The sequence below is a fragment of the Protopterus annectens genome, chromosome 15.part0, assembly GCF_019279795.1.
Source record: "Protopterus annectens isolate FY-2018-M chromosome 15.part0, PAN1.0, whole genome shotgun sequence".
NCBI lineage: Eukaryota > Metazoa > Chordata > Ceratodontiformes > Protopteridae > Protopterus > Protopterus annectens.
Genome location: NC_056749.1, coordinates 660,322,511 through 660,339,907, shown reverse-complemented (window position 1 = coordinate 660,339,907; position 17,397 = coordinate 660,322,511). Strand labels below are relative to the sequence as shown.

The following is a 17,397-nucleotide window of genomic DNA, read 5'->3' as shown; positions in this document are numbered from 1 at the left end:
ACATGGCTCTATGTATACATTAGTACCTGTTCCACATTTTGGGAGCTACTACCTATGTGGTACTCTGGGGATACTTTGTTTTCTAAAAGTGGATAACTATGCTTTCTTTGGCTTATAGCTTTACAGCATGATTTTGACACCAGGTATCTGTTTCTATGATACCCTTTTGGAAGATGTGTGTGTCATCTGGAGAACAAAGTATAGCCCACAGTATGCATTTTCATCAGATGTGGGCAGACATATCCCTACTGTGTTTGCCTGTACCTAAGAAAGTTATATGCCAAACAGGAGTGGTCCCAGGACTGAGTGCAGGTGAATACCACTTGTTACTGGCATAGAATTGTACATGGAGGCTGCAAATGTTGCTGTGTGTCCTACATCTGTGCGTCAGATGTCAATCCATCATCTAACAGTCATTTATGGTCAGTCTGTTGAGGTTATGTATAATACCAGAATGTGGGATGGGTATGAATTGCTGGGTGAGCTATAGCTTGGCTGTATGGACCTCCCCTCCCTCACCTATAGCCTTGTTAACTGGCTTGAAGTCCACTAGGTGTAGGAGCCATGATCTGGCCTTTAGAGATCCTAAGTGGGTATGGTGCAGTGTTTGCAGGTTCATAATGTCTCGGTTAATGAGTTCCATAATGCTGTGCTCCATAGCATTCCAGATAACATTTGTCTGGCTTATAGGGTGGGAGTTTCCAGGATCTGTTGTAGCTCTACCCTTAATCAATTTATGTTAACATTTGCACTGAGTGTGACAGGATTAGGAATAAGTATATTAGAGGGTTAGCTCAGGTTTGAAGGTTAGTAGACCAAGCCAGATAGGCAGGATTACGTCAGTTTGTACATGTGCTGAGGAGGGATGCAGAGTAAATTGTGAAATAGATGCTAAGGATGAAGCCGCCAGGTAACAGGAAAAGAGGAATGCCTAAGATGAGGTTTATGGATGTGGCGAGAGAGGACATGCAGGTGGATGGTGTGACAGCGCAAGATGCAGAGGGCAGGAAGAAATGGAAACAGATGATCTACTGTGGCGACCCCTAATGGGAGCATCCGAAAGGAGAAGAAGAAGAAGAAGTTGTAGCTCAACCCTTGTGGACTGTGAACACCATTACCGCGCGTCATTCCACAAGTACGTAACCTGTATAGAGGCTGCATCTGAACAGTGTTTAGGTGAGTGGTTACTTCATATGTCAGCTTGTGTATGACGCAGCCAGGGACATTGTCCAGTACCATTGCCACTGTGGTTTGGACTTTGGTAAAGAAATGTTTTAACTAGAGTGTCTGTGAATCATCAGGTTTTACATTCTTCAGGTCTGGAAATGTGGCCCTTGTGTAACGACAGGGTGGTGAAATATGCATTCAAACTGTCTGACAAGATATTGGTAATGTCATTCAGATAAGTGTACTTTGTGACCATTTACATTAACTCTGACCTGATCTGAGATTTCCCCTCTAGATTATAAGCAACACTAAAGAAAGCTTTAGTGTTGTCTTTGGAATCCTTGGCAATTTGTATTTTGAAGCTTGCCTTGTATGATTAATGAGGGCTTGTATTTTCCCAATGATACTGACCAGAGTGGTTATTCCTTCTTGGTATGTAACTCTTTTTTTGGTACAACTTCACACCTTCTATTATATATTTAGTTTATGTCAGGGGTCCATGAGACTAATGCACTTTTACTGTATAAGTGAGTATTTCTTGTGTTTGTGATAGCACGGTCCATGCAACCCTGTAGGTGAACAGTGTGCATTACTAAAGGATTATGCAGCTGTGACAGTGTTAACCTTAGTAATGCAAACCAATGACAGATAGCAACAACAGCATCACCCACAGCACAGTGTCAACCCATGTCATAGACACACATGCGTACTCAAGTTCCAAAATGTGTGTAGTACAATGCATACTGGCCACCAATAGAAACTATGGAGTGTTAACACTGGCGAATACAGGGCATGTCACCCTGCCCATGTGTCCAATATGCATGTACATGCAGACAGTGCACCTCCATCATGTTCACAAATGGACACCTGCAAAAGTACAGTTTTGTACCTACCATAAATGTAGATGTTCGAGTGTACACCCTGCTGCAGTCATCACACTTGGGTTATCCTGTTGTCAGGCGGTCCCGCAGTCGGACAGAATTCCAAACTCTTGGTCTGGCGTCAGTTGCTGTCGCCTCTTCCCTGATGTCAGTGTGCCAGGGGTATATATAATGCATCTGACGCCATTTTCTTCAGTTTTTCTTGCCCCAGATGTCAGGTGCCCCCAAAAAGGTGGTCAGTAATTAGTACCAATTTATGAAGTTTTAGCACAAACACAAAATCCCTCTAGCTATAAGCAAATACATCAGGAAGGTTTTGTAGAGATTTAGCCAGTTAGATCAGAGGGGATGGGGGGGGGGTAACCTGGACTGCGGCAGGGTGTACACTCGAACATCTACATTTATGGTAGGTACAAAACTGTGCTATGTTCATTGTGTTACCCTGCTGCAGTCATCACACTTGGGTAGAATCCCAAAGCTAAGGATGGGTGGAGGATTCATAGAGGGTTAGAGGAGGCTAGAAGGCCCTGCAGAACTGCAGTGGTGAAGCCAGCTCTAGTCTTAGAGTAAAGTGGTAAGTGGTAGTGTTTGGTAAAGGTGTGTACTGAACTCCAAGTTGCAGCTTCCAAAATCTCCTTGGTTGGAACCCCCCTGAGGAAGGCTGTAGATGTAGCTGTTGCCCTGGTAGAGTGGGGCCTAATGGTAGCAGGAATTGGTTTTCCATGATGGGTATAGCAAAAATGAATGCAATGTCCTATCCATTTGGAAATGGTTTGTTTTGATATAGCCTTCCCTTGTGAAGCTGTAGCATAGGATACAAAGAGTTGGTCAGATTTTCTGAAAACCTTAGTTTTATCCAAGTAGTAACGAAGTTGCCTGTGAATGTCCAAGGAATGCAGGAGTCTTTCTCCTTTGTTCTGTGGATTTGGGAAGAAGGTGGGTAAGTGGATGGTTTGATTTAAAGCCACACTGGAAACCACCTTAGGTATGAAGGAAGGATTAGTTCATAGAGAAACTCTGTCTTGATGGAAAATGAGGAAAGGTTCCACTGCCATTAGTGCCTGCAGCTCTGAGACTCTTCTAGCTGAAGTTATTGCTAGCAATAGGGCAGTTTTCCATGATAGAAACTGTAGATCTGCAGAGAAAGCTGGTTCAAAGAGAGGTAGCGTAAGTTTTTCCAGAACAAAACTGAGGTCCCATGTTGGTGTAGGTGGTCTCCTGGGGGGTCTAATGTTTTTTGCCCCTCTAAGGAACTGCCTTAGAAGTGGATGTGAAAAAAAGGCTGGATCCATGTTGTAATGGGCTGAAATAGCTGATGCATGGATTTTAATGGAAGAAAAAGAAAGTCCTTTGTGCAACATCTCAGTTAAATACTGTAGAATCTGAGGCATGTGAGGCTGAAGTGTGTTTTGGCCTTTAGCTTGGCTCCAAGCGCAAAATATTTCCATTTGTCTGAGTAGGCCTTCCTGGTGCTGGGCCTCCTAGCTTCCAGAAGAACATCCATAACTGCTTGGGAAAGAGGAGCTGGCTGGATGCTTAGTTGATTTGCCATGCAGCCAGATTTAAGGTTTTGAGCTGGCTGTGTAGAATCTGATTGTTTTGCTGTGTGAGCAAATGAGCAATTTGTGGCAAAATCCAAGGTGGGCCCTGGGCCATATTCCTTAATAGTGGGTACCAGTGCTGGCGTGGCCAGTCTGGGGCTATGAGTATCAGTCGTGGTCTCTCCTTTCTGATTTTCAGAAGCACCTTTGTGAGGAGAGGCAATGGAGGGAAGGCATATACTGTCAGGTTTTTCCAACTGAATGAGAGTGTGTCCACTTTCCAAGCTTGATGGTGAAGTGTCCTTGTACAAAATTTTGTTAGCTGATAGTTTTGGGGGCTGGCAAACAGGTCTATGTCTGGAAGGCCCCATTTTTGAGTTATCATTGCAAATACTTGTGGATCCAGTTTCCATTCGTGGGGATCCATGATGTTTCTGCTGAGGTCGTCTGACAATGTGTTCTTTTTTCCTGGCAGGAATTGAGCTTGTAACTGAACTTGGTAAGCCAGTGCTATGTTCCACAAGGTCATTGCTTGCCTGCATAGAGGGTAGGAGTGTGTACCCCCTTGCTTGTTTATGTACCACATTACTGTGGTGTTGTCCGTCCTTATTGTAAGTTGTCTTGGATGTAATAGGTTCTTGAAAGCTGTCAAAGCATTCTGTACAGCTAGCATCTCTTTTTGATTGATGTGCAGATTTATTTGATCTGCAGTCCATATGCCTTGAACGCACTGTCCTGACATGTGTACCCCCCAGGCATAGTCCGATGCATCTGTTGTCATAGTTTGCCTGGCTGGGGGCAAGGTGAAAGGCTGACCCTTGTTGAGGTGACATACCTGTGACCACCATAGAAACTCCTGTTGTAGGCAAGGAATGAGAGATATCATTGTGTCCAAGCTGTGGCTGTATTGAGACCATGCACTTTTTAGGTACCACTGTAATTTCCTCATATGCAGCTTTGCAAATGGTATTAGTAGTATGCAAGATGCCATGAAGCCCAAGGCCTGCAGAATTTTTCTTGCAGGGAGTAGGGTCTTTGTTGCCATTGTTTTGAAATATTGAGTCAGTTGTAGTTGTTTGTCTGGCGTCAGATAAGCCTTCTGGGCCATTGTATTCAAGCTGGCACCCAGGAATGTCATATTTTATGAGGGTACTAGTTTTGATTTCTTTTTGTTTACTGTGTACCACAGGCAACTTAGAAGATGTTCTACAAAAGCCAGATGTTGTAAGAGGATGTCCTTGCTTTCTGCTTGGATGAGGCAGTCGTCCAGGTATGGGTATATTTGAATTCCTCTTTGTCTGCAGTATGCAATTACTGGTGCCAGGCATTTTGTGAAGACCCTGGGCGCAGTAGATAAGCCAAAGAGCAGTGCAGAGAATTGGTAATGGGTTGAACCTGCAATGAAATGGAGGTATCTTCTGCAACTTTGTCTGATAGGGACATGCAGGTATGCCTCCTTGAGGTCCAACGTTACTAGCCATGCTTTCTTGCCCAACATGGGAAGAAGCTGCTGTAGTGTTAGCATCTTGAATCTGGGTACTTGTTGTAAGTAGGTGTTTAGAATTGAAATGTCCAGAATTGGTCTCCAGGCATTGTCCTTTCCGGGGACTAGAAAGAGTCTTGAGTAAAATCCTTGGCCTTGCTCTCATGTAGGTACCAGTTGAATGGCTCTCATGTCGATGAGGGCTGTAATTTGTTTTTGTGCCTCTGCCCATTGATTTTGTGGCAGGTTTGGCATTCCTCTTTTCATTGGCAAGGTGTGAAAGTGGAATCTGTATCCTCGTAAAATTATGTCTAGGACCCATTTGTCCTTTGTGACAATGTGCCAGTTGTCTGAAAAAAGTGCGATTTTTCCTCCCAAGGGAGCTGCCAAGAGAGTGTTTCTTGGCCAGATGAGGTGCAAGTCATTGAGTTTGCCTTCTGGTAGATTGGGGCCTGTCTTCTCCTCCCTTCTGTGTTGCAGTGCCCCATTGTCGAGGTTTGTATTGGGCTTGGGGTTGTCCTCTGCCTCTTGGACGTCTGTATTTACCCCTCTGTGGTCTGTCTGTAGCTGGAAAGGACCAATTTTTAGTTGGCCAATTTCTGCTGAAGCGAGGGGGCTGTACCTGTAGAAAATCTTTGACTGTCTGCATAGATTTTGCCTTATCCTCCATTTTCTTTAAGACTTCTTCTGCCTTAACTCCAAATAGAACATCCTGCTGCAAGGGTGCATCTAGACGCTTTGCTTTAACATGATCAGGCAGAGTTTGTTCCTTTAACCAAGCATGTCTACATATAACAGACCCAGTGACAGCTGCTCTGCAGGAAGCCTCCAAAGAATAAAAACCACATTGTAAAGAACGTTTGCCCACCTGTTCAGCTGCATGCAACAGATCCTGCATTTCTTTCAATTTAGACTGTTGCGGAACTGTGCTCATTTTTTGTTTTAGCTGAGACATAAGAAATTGCTGATATTTTAGCATGTGAAATTGGCAATTTAGTGCTCTCATAGCTAGAGTGGCTGAGGTGTAAACCTTTTTCCCCCACCTGTCTAGTGCTCTGGAGTCCCTTTCAGAGGGTACAGGATTTTTTGCCATAGAAGCCTTAGCCCCTTTGGGACCCTGGGAGATAGTCTCTGGATCAGCAACAGGGCTTTTATAAAGGAATTTGTGGGAATCAGGCACTGTTGTATCTGTCTGGTTTGGCTGGAGCAGGAGGCAGAGAATCTGGGTTCAAACTAGATTCTAAGTAAACATCATCCACAATGTCTAAAACTGGGGGGATGGCAAGTGGTCTGTGCTGGGGGAGTAAAAGAAATTCTATGAGCCTTTTCTTTGAGTCAGAGTAATCCTGACCTTCCCAGTGAAAATGTTCCCTCATAGTGTGTAAGGTTTCCCCAAAGGAGTAGTCTTCAGGAGCAGAAGCTGAGGGAGTAGAATCCTCAGCATCAGAATCTTCATAAGGGGAGAAGGAGTAATCTTGGTCCTCGGAGGAGCCTGAGGAAATAGACACTTGATCAGAGGAAGCATAACCTTCCTCTTGTCTAGGCCTTTTGTTGGGTGGGGGTTGGGAACCCCTGATTAAAGAGATCAAATCTTCAGCCATTTTAAGCATCTGTTTCTTAGGCATGGGGCCTTGAACTGGAGACTGAAGTGCAGTCTTTTTAGGTTTAATAGGAGTCTTAAGCTTAGGATACGTTTTTATGGTGAGCGTCGTCGGTCTGAAGACGCCTTCAGAAACTGAAGGTGTTTCTGCAGCATCGACATCTCTTTCTGCAGAGTCGTCGGTAGGGGCTGAACAAAATGGCTGCATCAGCCTAGCGCTCTCCGCCGAAGGCTCCGAAGCGGTCTCGGGTTCCAAATCTGCGGTAGTCAGGGGCTGCGTCGGAGCCTCACTGAAGACCGGAGTCTGGCTTGGGCCTAGGCTGCCTGTCCTTATCCTTGCGTTTTTTGTGCACGCCGGTAGTCGGTTGCTCCGACGGCATTGTGTAGTTAAATTTTCTACCGAAGTAGTGTCGTGCGAAGTCAAAGCGTCTTTTTATAGTACGCTTATTAAACCTAGCACAAAAATGACAACCAGTGACGTCGTGGTCTGGGCCTAGGCAAGGTATGCAGTAAGAGTGAAAATCCTTATGAGGTATTTGCTTCCCACAAGAAATACAATCGTTAACTTTTTCTGACATCGGTCTGAGGCAAGAAAAGTTTCCCCAATGGGGTACTTAGCTTTATTGAAGACTTCTGATCTGAAATTCGACTTTGAAAATCTCAGGAGTTGGCCGACCGGCACTTGCGAACTGCTTCTGCTTCGGGCACCGCACGGCAAGAAAGACTGAAGAAAATGGCATAGAATGCATTATATATACCCCTGGCACACTGACGTCAGGGAAGAGACGACAGCAACCAATGCTGGACCAAGACTTTGGAATTCCGGCCGACTGCGGAACCGCCTGACGACAGGATAACCCAAGTGTGATGACTGCAGCAGGGTAACACGATGAACATCCTGTGTTGCACACACCCCACACTTATTGTCCACTGTATAACACATGCTGAAACAACTACACATATCAGCCAAGTGGCACATGGACAAACAAAACACAATTGGAATAAACACTGGTGAAAACAATACAACATTGCTAATTACAGCTTTAATGCATCATGCCTGCTCAGCTACACCTTCAAGGATATCATTACACTTTACTGCTGACAACATGCTACACATCCAACCATTGCTATACTTTATTAAAGTCACCCTGTGCATCAGCACCATGTTAGCCTGTTCCTGCATCATTGTTACAGATGACAGGAGGTGGTACAGGTTTCATCGTATGCACAGGGTTTGTTGTTGGTTTGCCAGAGGCCTACACTGAGCCATACAATCGACATGTGTGTGTGTGTGTGTGTGTGTGTGTGTGTGTGTGTGTGTGTGTGTGTGTGTGTGTGTGTGTGTGTGTGTGAGAGGGCCATGAGTACTGTTATGGGCCAATGTTGATGTCATGTGTGCGGGTATGTGTTTGCCCTTGGTTTCTGGTTTATGTGTGTGTGTGTCTGCATTCACACAGTTCCACCATGTGGCTGCCATATACGGGGATTTGTGAGACAGCTACAGACTGTACCTGGCAGGCTTTACAGATCACCGTCTCTGGCCACGGATACGGAACCTGTGTCTGGCAGGGGTGCTACAGACAGTATCAAGTACTAATCCAGATTGGGTACTATCCTCAGAGGTTGACAAATGTCCACTGGATCCAGGTCCCTGCTAGGACTGGCCAGAGCCACGTGCACGTGGTCTGCTAGGACAGTCTATGGACACCCTCCCAACATTACTGGGGCTGGTACTGGCACTACGGGAGCGGCTGTGACTTGCTGGATGTCCACGGCGACCTCCAGCTGGTGATGTTGCTGGCATACGTCGACGTCTCAACCGTCCCGCACTGTCCTGACACATGGACATGACATTATGGAGGACATCCAATGTCTCACCCCAATGTCTATCAATGACCTCAGTATAGTTATGTATGGCACCTGCTAGGTCATGGATACTGTCATTTACAGAGGTGTAATGAGACCTCTGTGCCCTTAGCCCTTGTCTGGTGTACCGCTCCATTCGTGTCTGTGCCTCCATGACAGCCTGGAACATGCGTGTGGTAGGAAGAGGTGTGGCACGTCTGCCAGGGGCATGATGACAAGCAGTGCTCTGACGAGAACCCCTGAGCATCTGCCTATGTGGTACCGTTCCAGACATCTGGCTATGGCTGCTGTGTCCTGATATGTGTGCCATAGATACCACACTGTCCTGGCCAGTGCCAACTGTACACTGTCCCTCAGCTAAGGGCAATGGTGATTATGGATGTACAGGCAGTATGACTTTGTGGATGGATGGGGTGGAGACTTGTGTACTGTCAGTTGGTGGCCCATCAACAGACCCTGACAAACCTGCCTGTGCCTCAACACACCTATCCTCATCATCACTGTCTGTCTCAGTGACATCAGGTTCCCTGCTGTACTGAACCAACCCCACCTCAGCACCTGTGAAAGGAAAACAAGAAACACACTTTAAGACCTGAACATGACTTCAGACCACATGCGCACATCTACACATGCACACATGCACACACACAAAACTACAATCCTCCCAAAAGCAGACACACACAGCACCAGCAATCACAGAACATACACAATAGCAGGTGATGGTAGAGTACAGTGTCACAAGCAAAACAGTCATATCACACCTGTCAGCATGCAGGACATGTGTTGCTCAACAGCATGTAGTGCAAGTGTAGTCAATCCTTGTTACTAACAGTATACATGGCTTTGATGCATGTATTTTGTTATTCGGTGATGGCCCTCCCCCTGGAACACAATGCATACATGGACACAACATTGCTGTGCAGGTATTCATAACCCTGTGATGTACTGTGCACCATAACTCACAGGTGTACATACCATTGCTGGATGTGTATCTTTGTGTCAGATAGGTATCCAATGCTGATTACAGCCTCTGTGTCTTTAGCAAATAATTGTGGACACGTATTAATTGTGGACACATTTTTAGCACATACATGATGACTATTCACACAACATCATCAGTGGTGCATGGATAACTGATAGAATACCATTCGGCCACATGCCCAATGTACGGTACTTATGGTGAGTGTAGATCATATTGTGGACATGCCAGTCTCATCCATGACATGGCATGCTAAAACACGACTGCATATTTAAACACTACACATACCCAATATGTGTCATATGACCTAGCCACTCAATAGCATCACAAGACATATATGTGTCAGTTGTGCAAATGGTGATTGGTATGCATACTGTTTAGAGGTGCATATGTGTGCACACGCATCATTATGGTGTGTAGCAATGGCAGCTATGTGTAGTACTGTGGTTACAATAACTGGATGGGGTATAGTACCATAGGCCATCATCATGAGGCATCAGGTGGTCACTCAAGGCTACAAATGTTTCACAAACCAGCACAAATCATGCTGTGCTGGAACTGTACTACCTTGGCTAAATTCACCATTTCACAACCAGTTGTTACGTGATTTTGTAAGGAGGCCAATAAGGAGCATTCCCTGCCATGAATGTGTAGTGTGTTGCAGAGTGTTTAAATGCCCCAAGATAGGCCTCTACCCCTCAGGTATATTCTGTGTAATGTGTGGATGAGATTTTGGATATGGGAGTGTGTCCTTACAGAGGGTTTGGGAATCCTTTATGTGTAGCATGTTAAAATGCTCTGTGTATGACATAGATGTGTATGTTATGTGCATGTTGAGTATCAGCTGTGCCTATCCAGTGGTCACTACGGTCTAGCCACATTTGTTTGAGATGGTCTGGGTATTGCATGTGTTTGAGGCTGCTAATCACATTAGTGAGATGTGCGTGCTCTTACACCAAACATGCACAGCATGCATTATGGGTAGGTGTGTTACATGTGTACATGCCCTACACCTTAATTATGATATGCACTTTTTATTTCCAATAATAAATGTAGAACACACTCACCAGCATCTGTCCGCTGCCTTGACATCACCTCAGAGGTACCTACATAGAGATGAGACAGCTTGTCAGTGGTCACAACTGTGGCATTGCTACTGTATGTTTGCAATCTTACAGTACAACAACAGTTTACATTCACAGGGCTGCAGCTTATGTTGCAAATGATCAGTATTGCTCCACATCTTTGAAAGACACACTCTACATCTCACATATGCATGATCTACCAATACAGATAACTGTAGTCTACAGATATGCCATGTTACCTGCATGCTCCATGTGTGCTTGCTGGGTGGCTCCAACCTCCATCATGGTGTATGTCTGCTGCTGCTGTTGTTGGGCAGGTGCCACCAGGCTCATGAGCAGCTCCTCCACTCTGGTGAGGGGGGGCTGGATGCTAACACCACCCCTTGTTGCAAGCTGTTCCGTACGCACAGCAGCGGCACACTGACGGACATGTCGGACAAGATCACTGCAGTGGTGGTGTACCTGCTCATATGTGCGGTTATGCAAGCCTACCTCATTGACCCTGCGGACAAGATCTTGCCACATTGCAGTACACTCCTACTGGTCCTGGCTGGTTCATGAAAACAGTAAATGGTAGTGCTGAATCATAATGCTAGTGATGATATCCTCTTCAGTCCTACTGTAGGTTGGGTTCCTGTGGTGGGCCATGATCCCTAGAAGACATAAATACAAAAATATGTCTGAGCAAGTCATATGGCACATTTAACATTATCCAGTACAGATATCACTGAACTGCTATATATATATATATATATATATATATATATATATATATATATATACATACATAATACTATATGTTGTACCTGAGCACAGATTACAATAATTACTCACACACATACATCTACATGTTGGAGTACATGTTCAGTAGTGTTGTATGATTGTACTGGATGTTATGTTTGTGAATCCATAAATGATATCTTTATCTGAGATGGCTTAGTGGCAAATCACTTACGCTGTGATTTGAATGGTTGTCGGTTTTTTCCTAGTAAATGCTTTTCATTTTGTTACTAGACAAAACAAAGGTCAGGGGCTACAGACAGAATAAGCACATTTCAGCAGTTGCAAGTGGGTTTTCAGAAGGGTAAGCACAGTTTATGAAAGTTTAGCAACCTATAAGCTAACCAAGAGTGAAACGCTTATCACTACTCACCCCACAACTGCTTGAAAGTGCCTTGCTCACTCTCTATACAATGAACCATGTTCTGCACAGCAACAAAATACAATCACTATATAAGGCTGTAAAAGAGCACCTGGCACACTGTATGCAACACGATGCACCACCTAGCCACAGCAGATGTACATCAACCTCTATAAAAAACTTCTCCAAAGCCAACTTCATGCTACTCAAGTCAGAAGTGACAAACTTCATGACAGTCATGCAGATGGGAACTGAAAGTTCAACTGCTGAATCCTACACTAAGGCACTGTATGAGCACATCCACTCATGCATGAATCGTGCCATCCCAAATAGAAAAAGGAATCCATATGGTGGTCCCCTGCCATAAACAAACTTTACAGCAAAAGGAAGAAACTGTTGCAGAAAAGAGGAAAATCCCAGGATGCAAAAAACTCCCCTACCAGCCTCAGTAAGAAACTGAGATCCCTCATAAAATCTTCCAAAGCTAGTTACGAAAATAAAATTGCCAAAGATTCCAAAGACAACCACAAGGCATTCTTAACTATGTCAAGAATCTAAATGGCAATGCTCAGATCTGCTCTGAGCTAAAACAGAATGGCATTAAATATACTGATCCCAAGGATATTGCCAATATCTTGGCAGATCGATTCAGTGCCAACTTCACCCCGCTCTCACCCCCTAAATGGCCAATCTCAATACAGGAAGATTGCCAAATTCCAGTAATAATGGCCACACAGGTAAAAAACGCACTCTCCAAAGCTAAGAATACAGCATTCATGGGACCAGATGACATCCCGGGCTGTGTACTAGATGAACTACAATATGAACTGGCACCTCACCTAAGTGTCATGTTTAATCATAGCCTCACCTCAGGTTTCGTGCCCACTGACTGGTGCAGAGCTTCAGTTATCCCACTCCACAAGGGGGGATTCACCTTGGATCCCAGAAACTACCATCCCATCAGTTTGACGAGCCTTATCTGCAAGGCCATGGAGCATATTATCATGGAACTTATAAACAAAGACATTGGCAACCTTCAAACACTGGACCCCATCCAGTTTGGGTTTGTGAAGGGCCGATCCTGTCTCCTGAACCTGATTGACTTCTTCATATCAGTCTCCAGAGCCATGGACAAGGGTAAGGTGGTCCACACAGCCTATCTAGACCTTGCCAAGGCCTTTGACACCATCCCCCACTCTGGAATCGTAGATAAACTTACTAAGCTGGGCATTAATCCCTATATCACCCAATGTATTGCTAACTGGCTTACTGATAGAACCCACTTTGTAAAAGTAGCCAACTCCAAATCCAGCTCCATACAAGTGACAAGTGGAGTACCTCAGGGTTCAGTCCTGGGACAGCTTTTGTTTGGCATCTACTTCTCTGAAGTACAGGCCAACACTAAGTTACGCTGGCTAACAAAGTTTGCAGATGACTGCAAACTGGGAGCCATTATTGAATTCTCAAATGATGTGGATACTCTACAAAAGGGCCTTACAGAAACAGATGCCTGGTGCCAGAAACATGGGCTCAAGCTCAATACCAAGAAATGTATAGTTATCCCCTTTGGGAAAAAAACATGTACCCATGAATTACCATATTAGGTGGCAGTACACTAAACACCGAAAGTGTGATAAGAGACTTAGGGTCACAGGTGGACAGTGGTCTCACCTTCGATAACCACATTGCCACAACAGTCAGAAAATCCTTCTATGTGGCACACCGCATCACTAAGGGCTTTTCATCCAGAAAAAAGGAGGTCATTGTCCTACTGTACTCATCCCTCATTAGACTCATTATAGAATACAACGCCCCATTTGATATGTACCTCTCAAGACATCTGCAACAACTGGAAAGGCCGCAGGAATACCTCACTAAAAAAATCACAGCCTAAACCAGATGCTCTATGCTGACCACCTTAAAAAACTCCAGCTATACTCTGTCACATATCGTCTACTCAGAGGCAATCTCTGCTTAACATACAAGGCCATGTCAAGCCCAGAGCTGTTGGACATGCTACACTTAAAGAAATCCCAATCCCTCAGAGTCACACGCTCCAGGGATCTAAACCTTGTCATCACAATAAACAAAAAATGCTGGAGGGATAGGTTCCTGACCCAGAGACTCCCCAGACTCTGGAATAGATTGCCCTTACATGTCAAGCAGAGCGCCTCTTTGGCCCTCTTCAAAAGGAACCTTGATGATTGGATGGGAGAAAGGAAATTCACCCCGGGGATCACATCAGTCACCCTGATAGACAGGGGTCCAGGGAAGTAAATAGTGTGGGAAGAAATAGCCAGGGAATTGTTATGGCTAGACTTGTATAGGCCCTACAGCTGATAGCCTAGTACCAACCTATGAACCTATGTAAAGAAATACATCATCCATCACAATCAGTGTAAGGTCCAGTAAATGTATTAATATTATACCACACAACTTGTTAATGCCAAACCCGTGGCCAAAATATGTGCACAATTGGGAATATAGGTCACATAATGCTGTAGTACACTATGAATGTTGCTAGATACACAGTTATATGTATTACCACACATATGTCAAAGGACATGTTACAGACATACTCACACACACGTCAGACATAATTACAGGACACAAAGGTATGACAACCCAGATAAGCTTTCAGTTTGTACTATACAGTACTGTGTGTCGGTACTTACACAACCTTAATCTTGAGAAATTTAATCTGTGATGAATACAGGGACCACACAAAACAGTAGATGCAGGCAATGTGGACATACACCATACTTTGCTGTACAGGCCCAGAGCTTCAATTAGTACTACAGTACATACAGGGTTTTGCTTTCAAGATCGGTGCCAATCAACAATCATAGATGTAGTGCTTTAGCCTCCAATGACCCACCCTAGTTAAAACCGAGGGACTTAATCACACTGTATGCAATAACACTTGTTCTGCCTAGCAACAGAATACACAGCTTTTGCTAGGATCAAAGCAAGGACCCAGAATACGAAAAAATAAGCAGTTTCCCAGTAAGCTATCCCACAGATACATATCTTTGACGTATTCACAAACATATTGACCATCACAGTCAGTCAACAGTACAGAGAATCTATTGCAACAAGTAGATGTAGGTGTGTATGAGTATATATATGTATATATATATATATATATATATATATATATATATATGTATATATGCATTTACACATCCATTTGTCTACATATTTATATATATATATATATATATATATATATATATATATATATATATATATATATATAGGCACATATACAATTCAGCTTTCATAGTGAGAATATCAATTATACAAAGGATGTAAGGTGTACAGTGATGTAATAACATTGCACAGTCTTGGGATAAATGCATTGAAGATGTTCACAGGCCAGGTAGCTTTAGCAGGCCTTACTGGCTTCAACATTGCAAACTGAACAAACCACCCGCAGTGTTTAACCACCACATGTCATATACCAGCACTGTATGCTGTCTTGTTTGTCACACACTAAACCCTACATACAAATATGCGCATACTAACCTTCACCAACATATATATCCCCCCTTCGCAAACAATTGCAATATGTCCCCTGCTCTATGCACATATACAGATGTGAATACATATGACACATATATATTTCTCTGTATGTGTGTGGCATACACACACATGGTCCACACTGTTGTAAGTCCCTGGACCTCACAGCTGAACTGTTGGGCCTTGCTGCAACACAACCAGGTGTCACATATGAACACAGACTAACATTAAGGGGGGTATGTATGGCAACAGATGCTAGATATGCATACTAGACTACTACAGCACTTGCCAGTGCTAAGCTACACTTTAATATGACTATCCTGCATGTGTTGTTCTGTCACACCCATGTTTATATAATGTCAGCGCTAATCCCCCCAACAGCCATTGGCCACACTACTGTACAGAACACAGATAACATGGATCAGATCTTTGACATTTAATGCTGAGCTACACATTTCACAGGTATGTCCCACTGCCCACAGGTACACAGAGTATTGTCCATAGCAGTAGTTAAGCAGAACATCTGTGCAGAAAGAAGTACTGCTGCCACATATGAATGTTTCACATTATGTAGACTATTCTTCAATAACATCTACTACATGCCAGTAAATACATATGTGTCACATACCTTTCCTTTGTATAATTTGGTAATATTTCTTTTCCCTTTTCTCTCTCTCTCTATCTCTGTCTCTCTCTTTCTGTCAGTCTCTGCAATAGAGTGATTGAGTTTGTTGACATAGATTGCAGCCTGCTTTTGCAGGAATTGCACATGAGCATGTGATGGCCTCTGCACCAATTAGTGCCCACCATTTGCTAATTGCATGCAGCCCGCTGTGTAGTAATTGAAGTAGTCACTGTCATATTTACCCAGTACTATATATTGCTGACTCATGTAGGCGTGCCCTTTCGGCTTTCCAATATGGAGATCATCCTTGTTTGGTGTGGACATCATTGTTTAAGACAGAAGGTTGGTTTAGTTCTTATATCAGAAGCCAGGTGTGTAGCCAGAGATTTACATTTTATACTCAGACCTAATGTTGCTGCTTCCAGTACCCACTTGTCAGTGTAGAAATGTACTCACCCCTCAAAATGCTACCCCAAGTTACATGGAAAGATGTACTTTCTTTTCAACTGTTACAATTAAATGCTATACAAAGCTAGTTATTGAGATGTATTCCTTTGGCACAAGAATTGTTTGTGAACTGCTATACTGTGAATATTCATTTACTCAGTTCTAAACATTTTGTGCTTTTTTAGTGTTGACATTAGCATGAGCTGCTCAGAAAAACTGGACACATTTCAGTACTGTGAGTATGCTTACCTACATCCTTGGTAGACCCTGCACACACAGGTATATTCTACATTTGGGTAGGGTTGCAGAAGTACAGAGAGCATAAGTAGTATTGTGTGCATATTATCTTGCTGGACTTACAGGGTTGCTGTGTACATGTTACTTTATCAAGGAATGTAGTCTGTCTGTGTAACTCCCAACTCTGGACCTCCCCACATGATAGCCAGAGAATAGCCTGCTATTTTTTGTCTGTGCACCACACAGGTCTTTTCACCAATAGAGCAATGGCATTCTTACAGTTGGTTGCTACCATTACATGGCTACATCCATTTGTATTACAGTGTTTTATTCCTACATAAGTGTATGTTTCCAAAACTCCTTCCAAAGCTATTTGCACAGTGTGTAACAGCAGAAAGGCTAATATGCCTCTATGTTTCTGCCTCTGGCTGCCCTAAACAGATATGCCAGTGTTTGTCCTGCTGTGATAACTGTGTGGGGTTGTAAGGTGATGGTGTAACATTATTTCCTGCTAGAATGGTTGCTTCTCTTATCACAGTCATGTAATGTAATCCTACAACAACTGTTGGCCAACATCCACAGAACAAGTTGTGTGGTATGGTATTCCTAATTTTCCTTTACATTCACTCATTCTAATGCATGATATAATTATTTAAGCACCAACTTAATGTATATCTACCGTGGCTTAGTGGTACTTCATGTTGTGTAGTGTGTGCAAGGTCTGGGGTTCGAGACCTACAGAGGTGTTTTATTTTGTTCCTGAGCAGAACAAGGACCCTCACATACAGAGTGACTAAGGCACTTTTAAGAAGTTGTAAGCGGG

The 17,397-nt window shown here is 43.7% G+C and overlaps 1 protein-coding gene across 1 annotated transcript in view; it reads left to right on the top strand.

The window, feature by feature from the left end:
- GPC3 (glypican 3) overlaps nucleotides 1–17,397 on the top strand; it is a 2,117,595-nt gene that overhangs the window by 1,901,723 nt on the left and 198,475 nt on the right. The window lies entirely within an intron of this gene.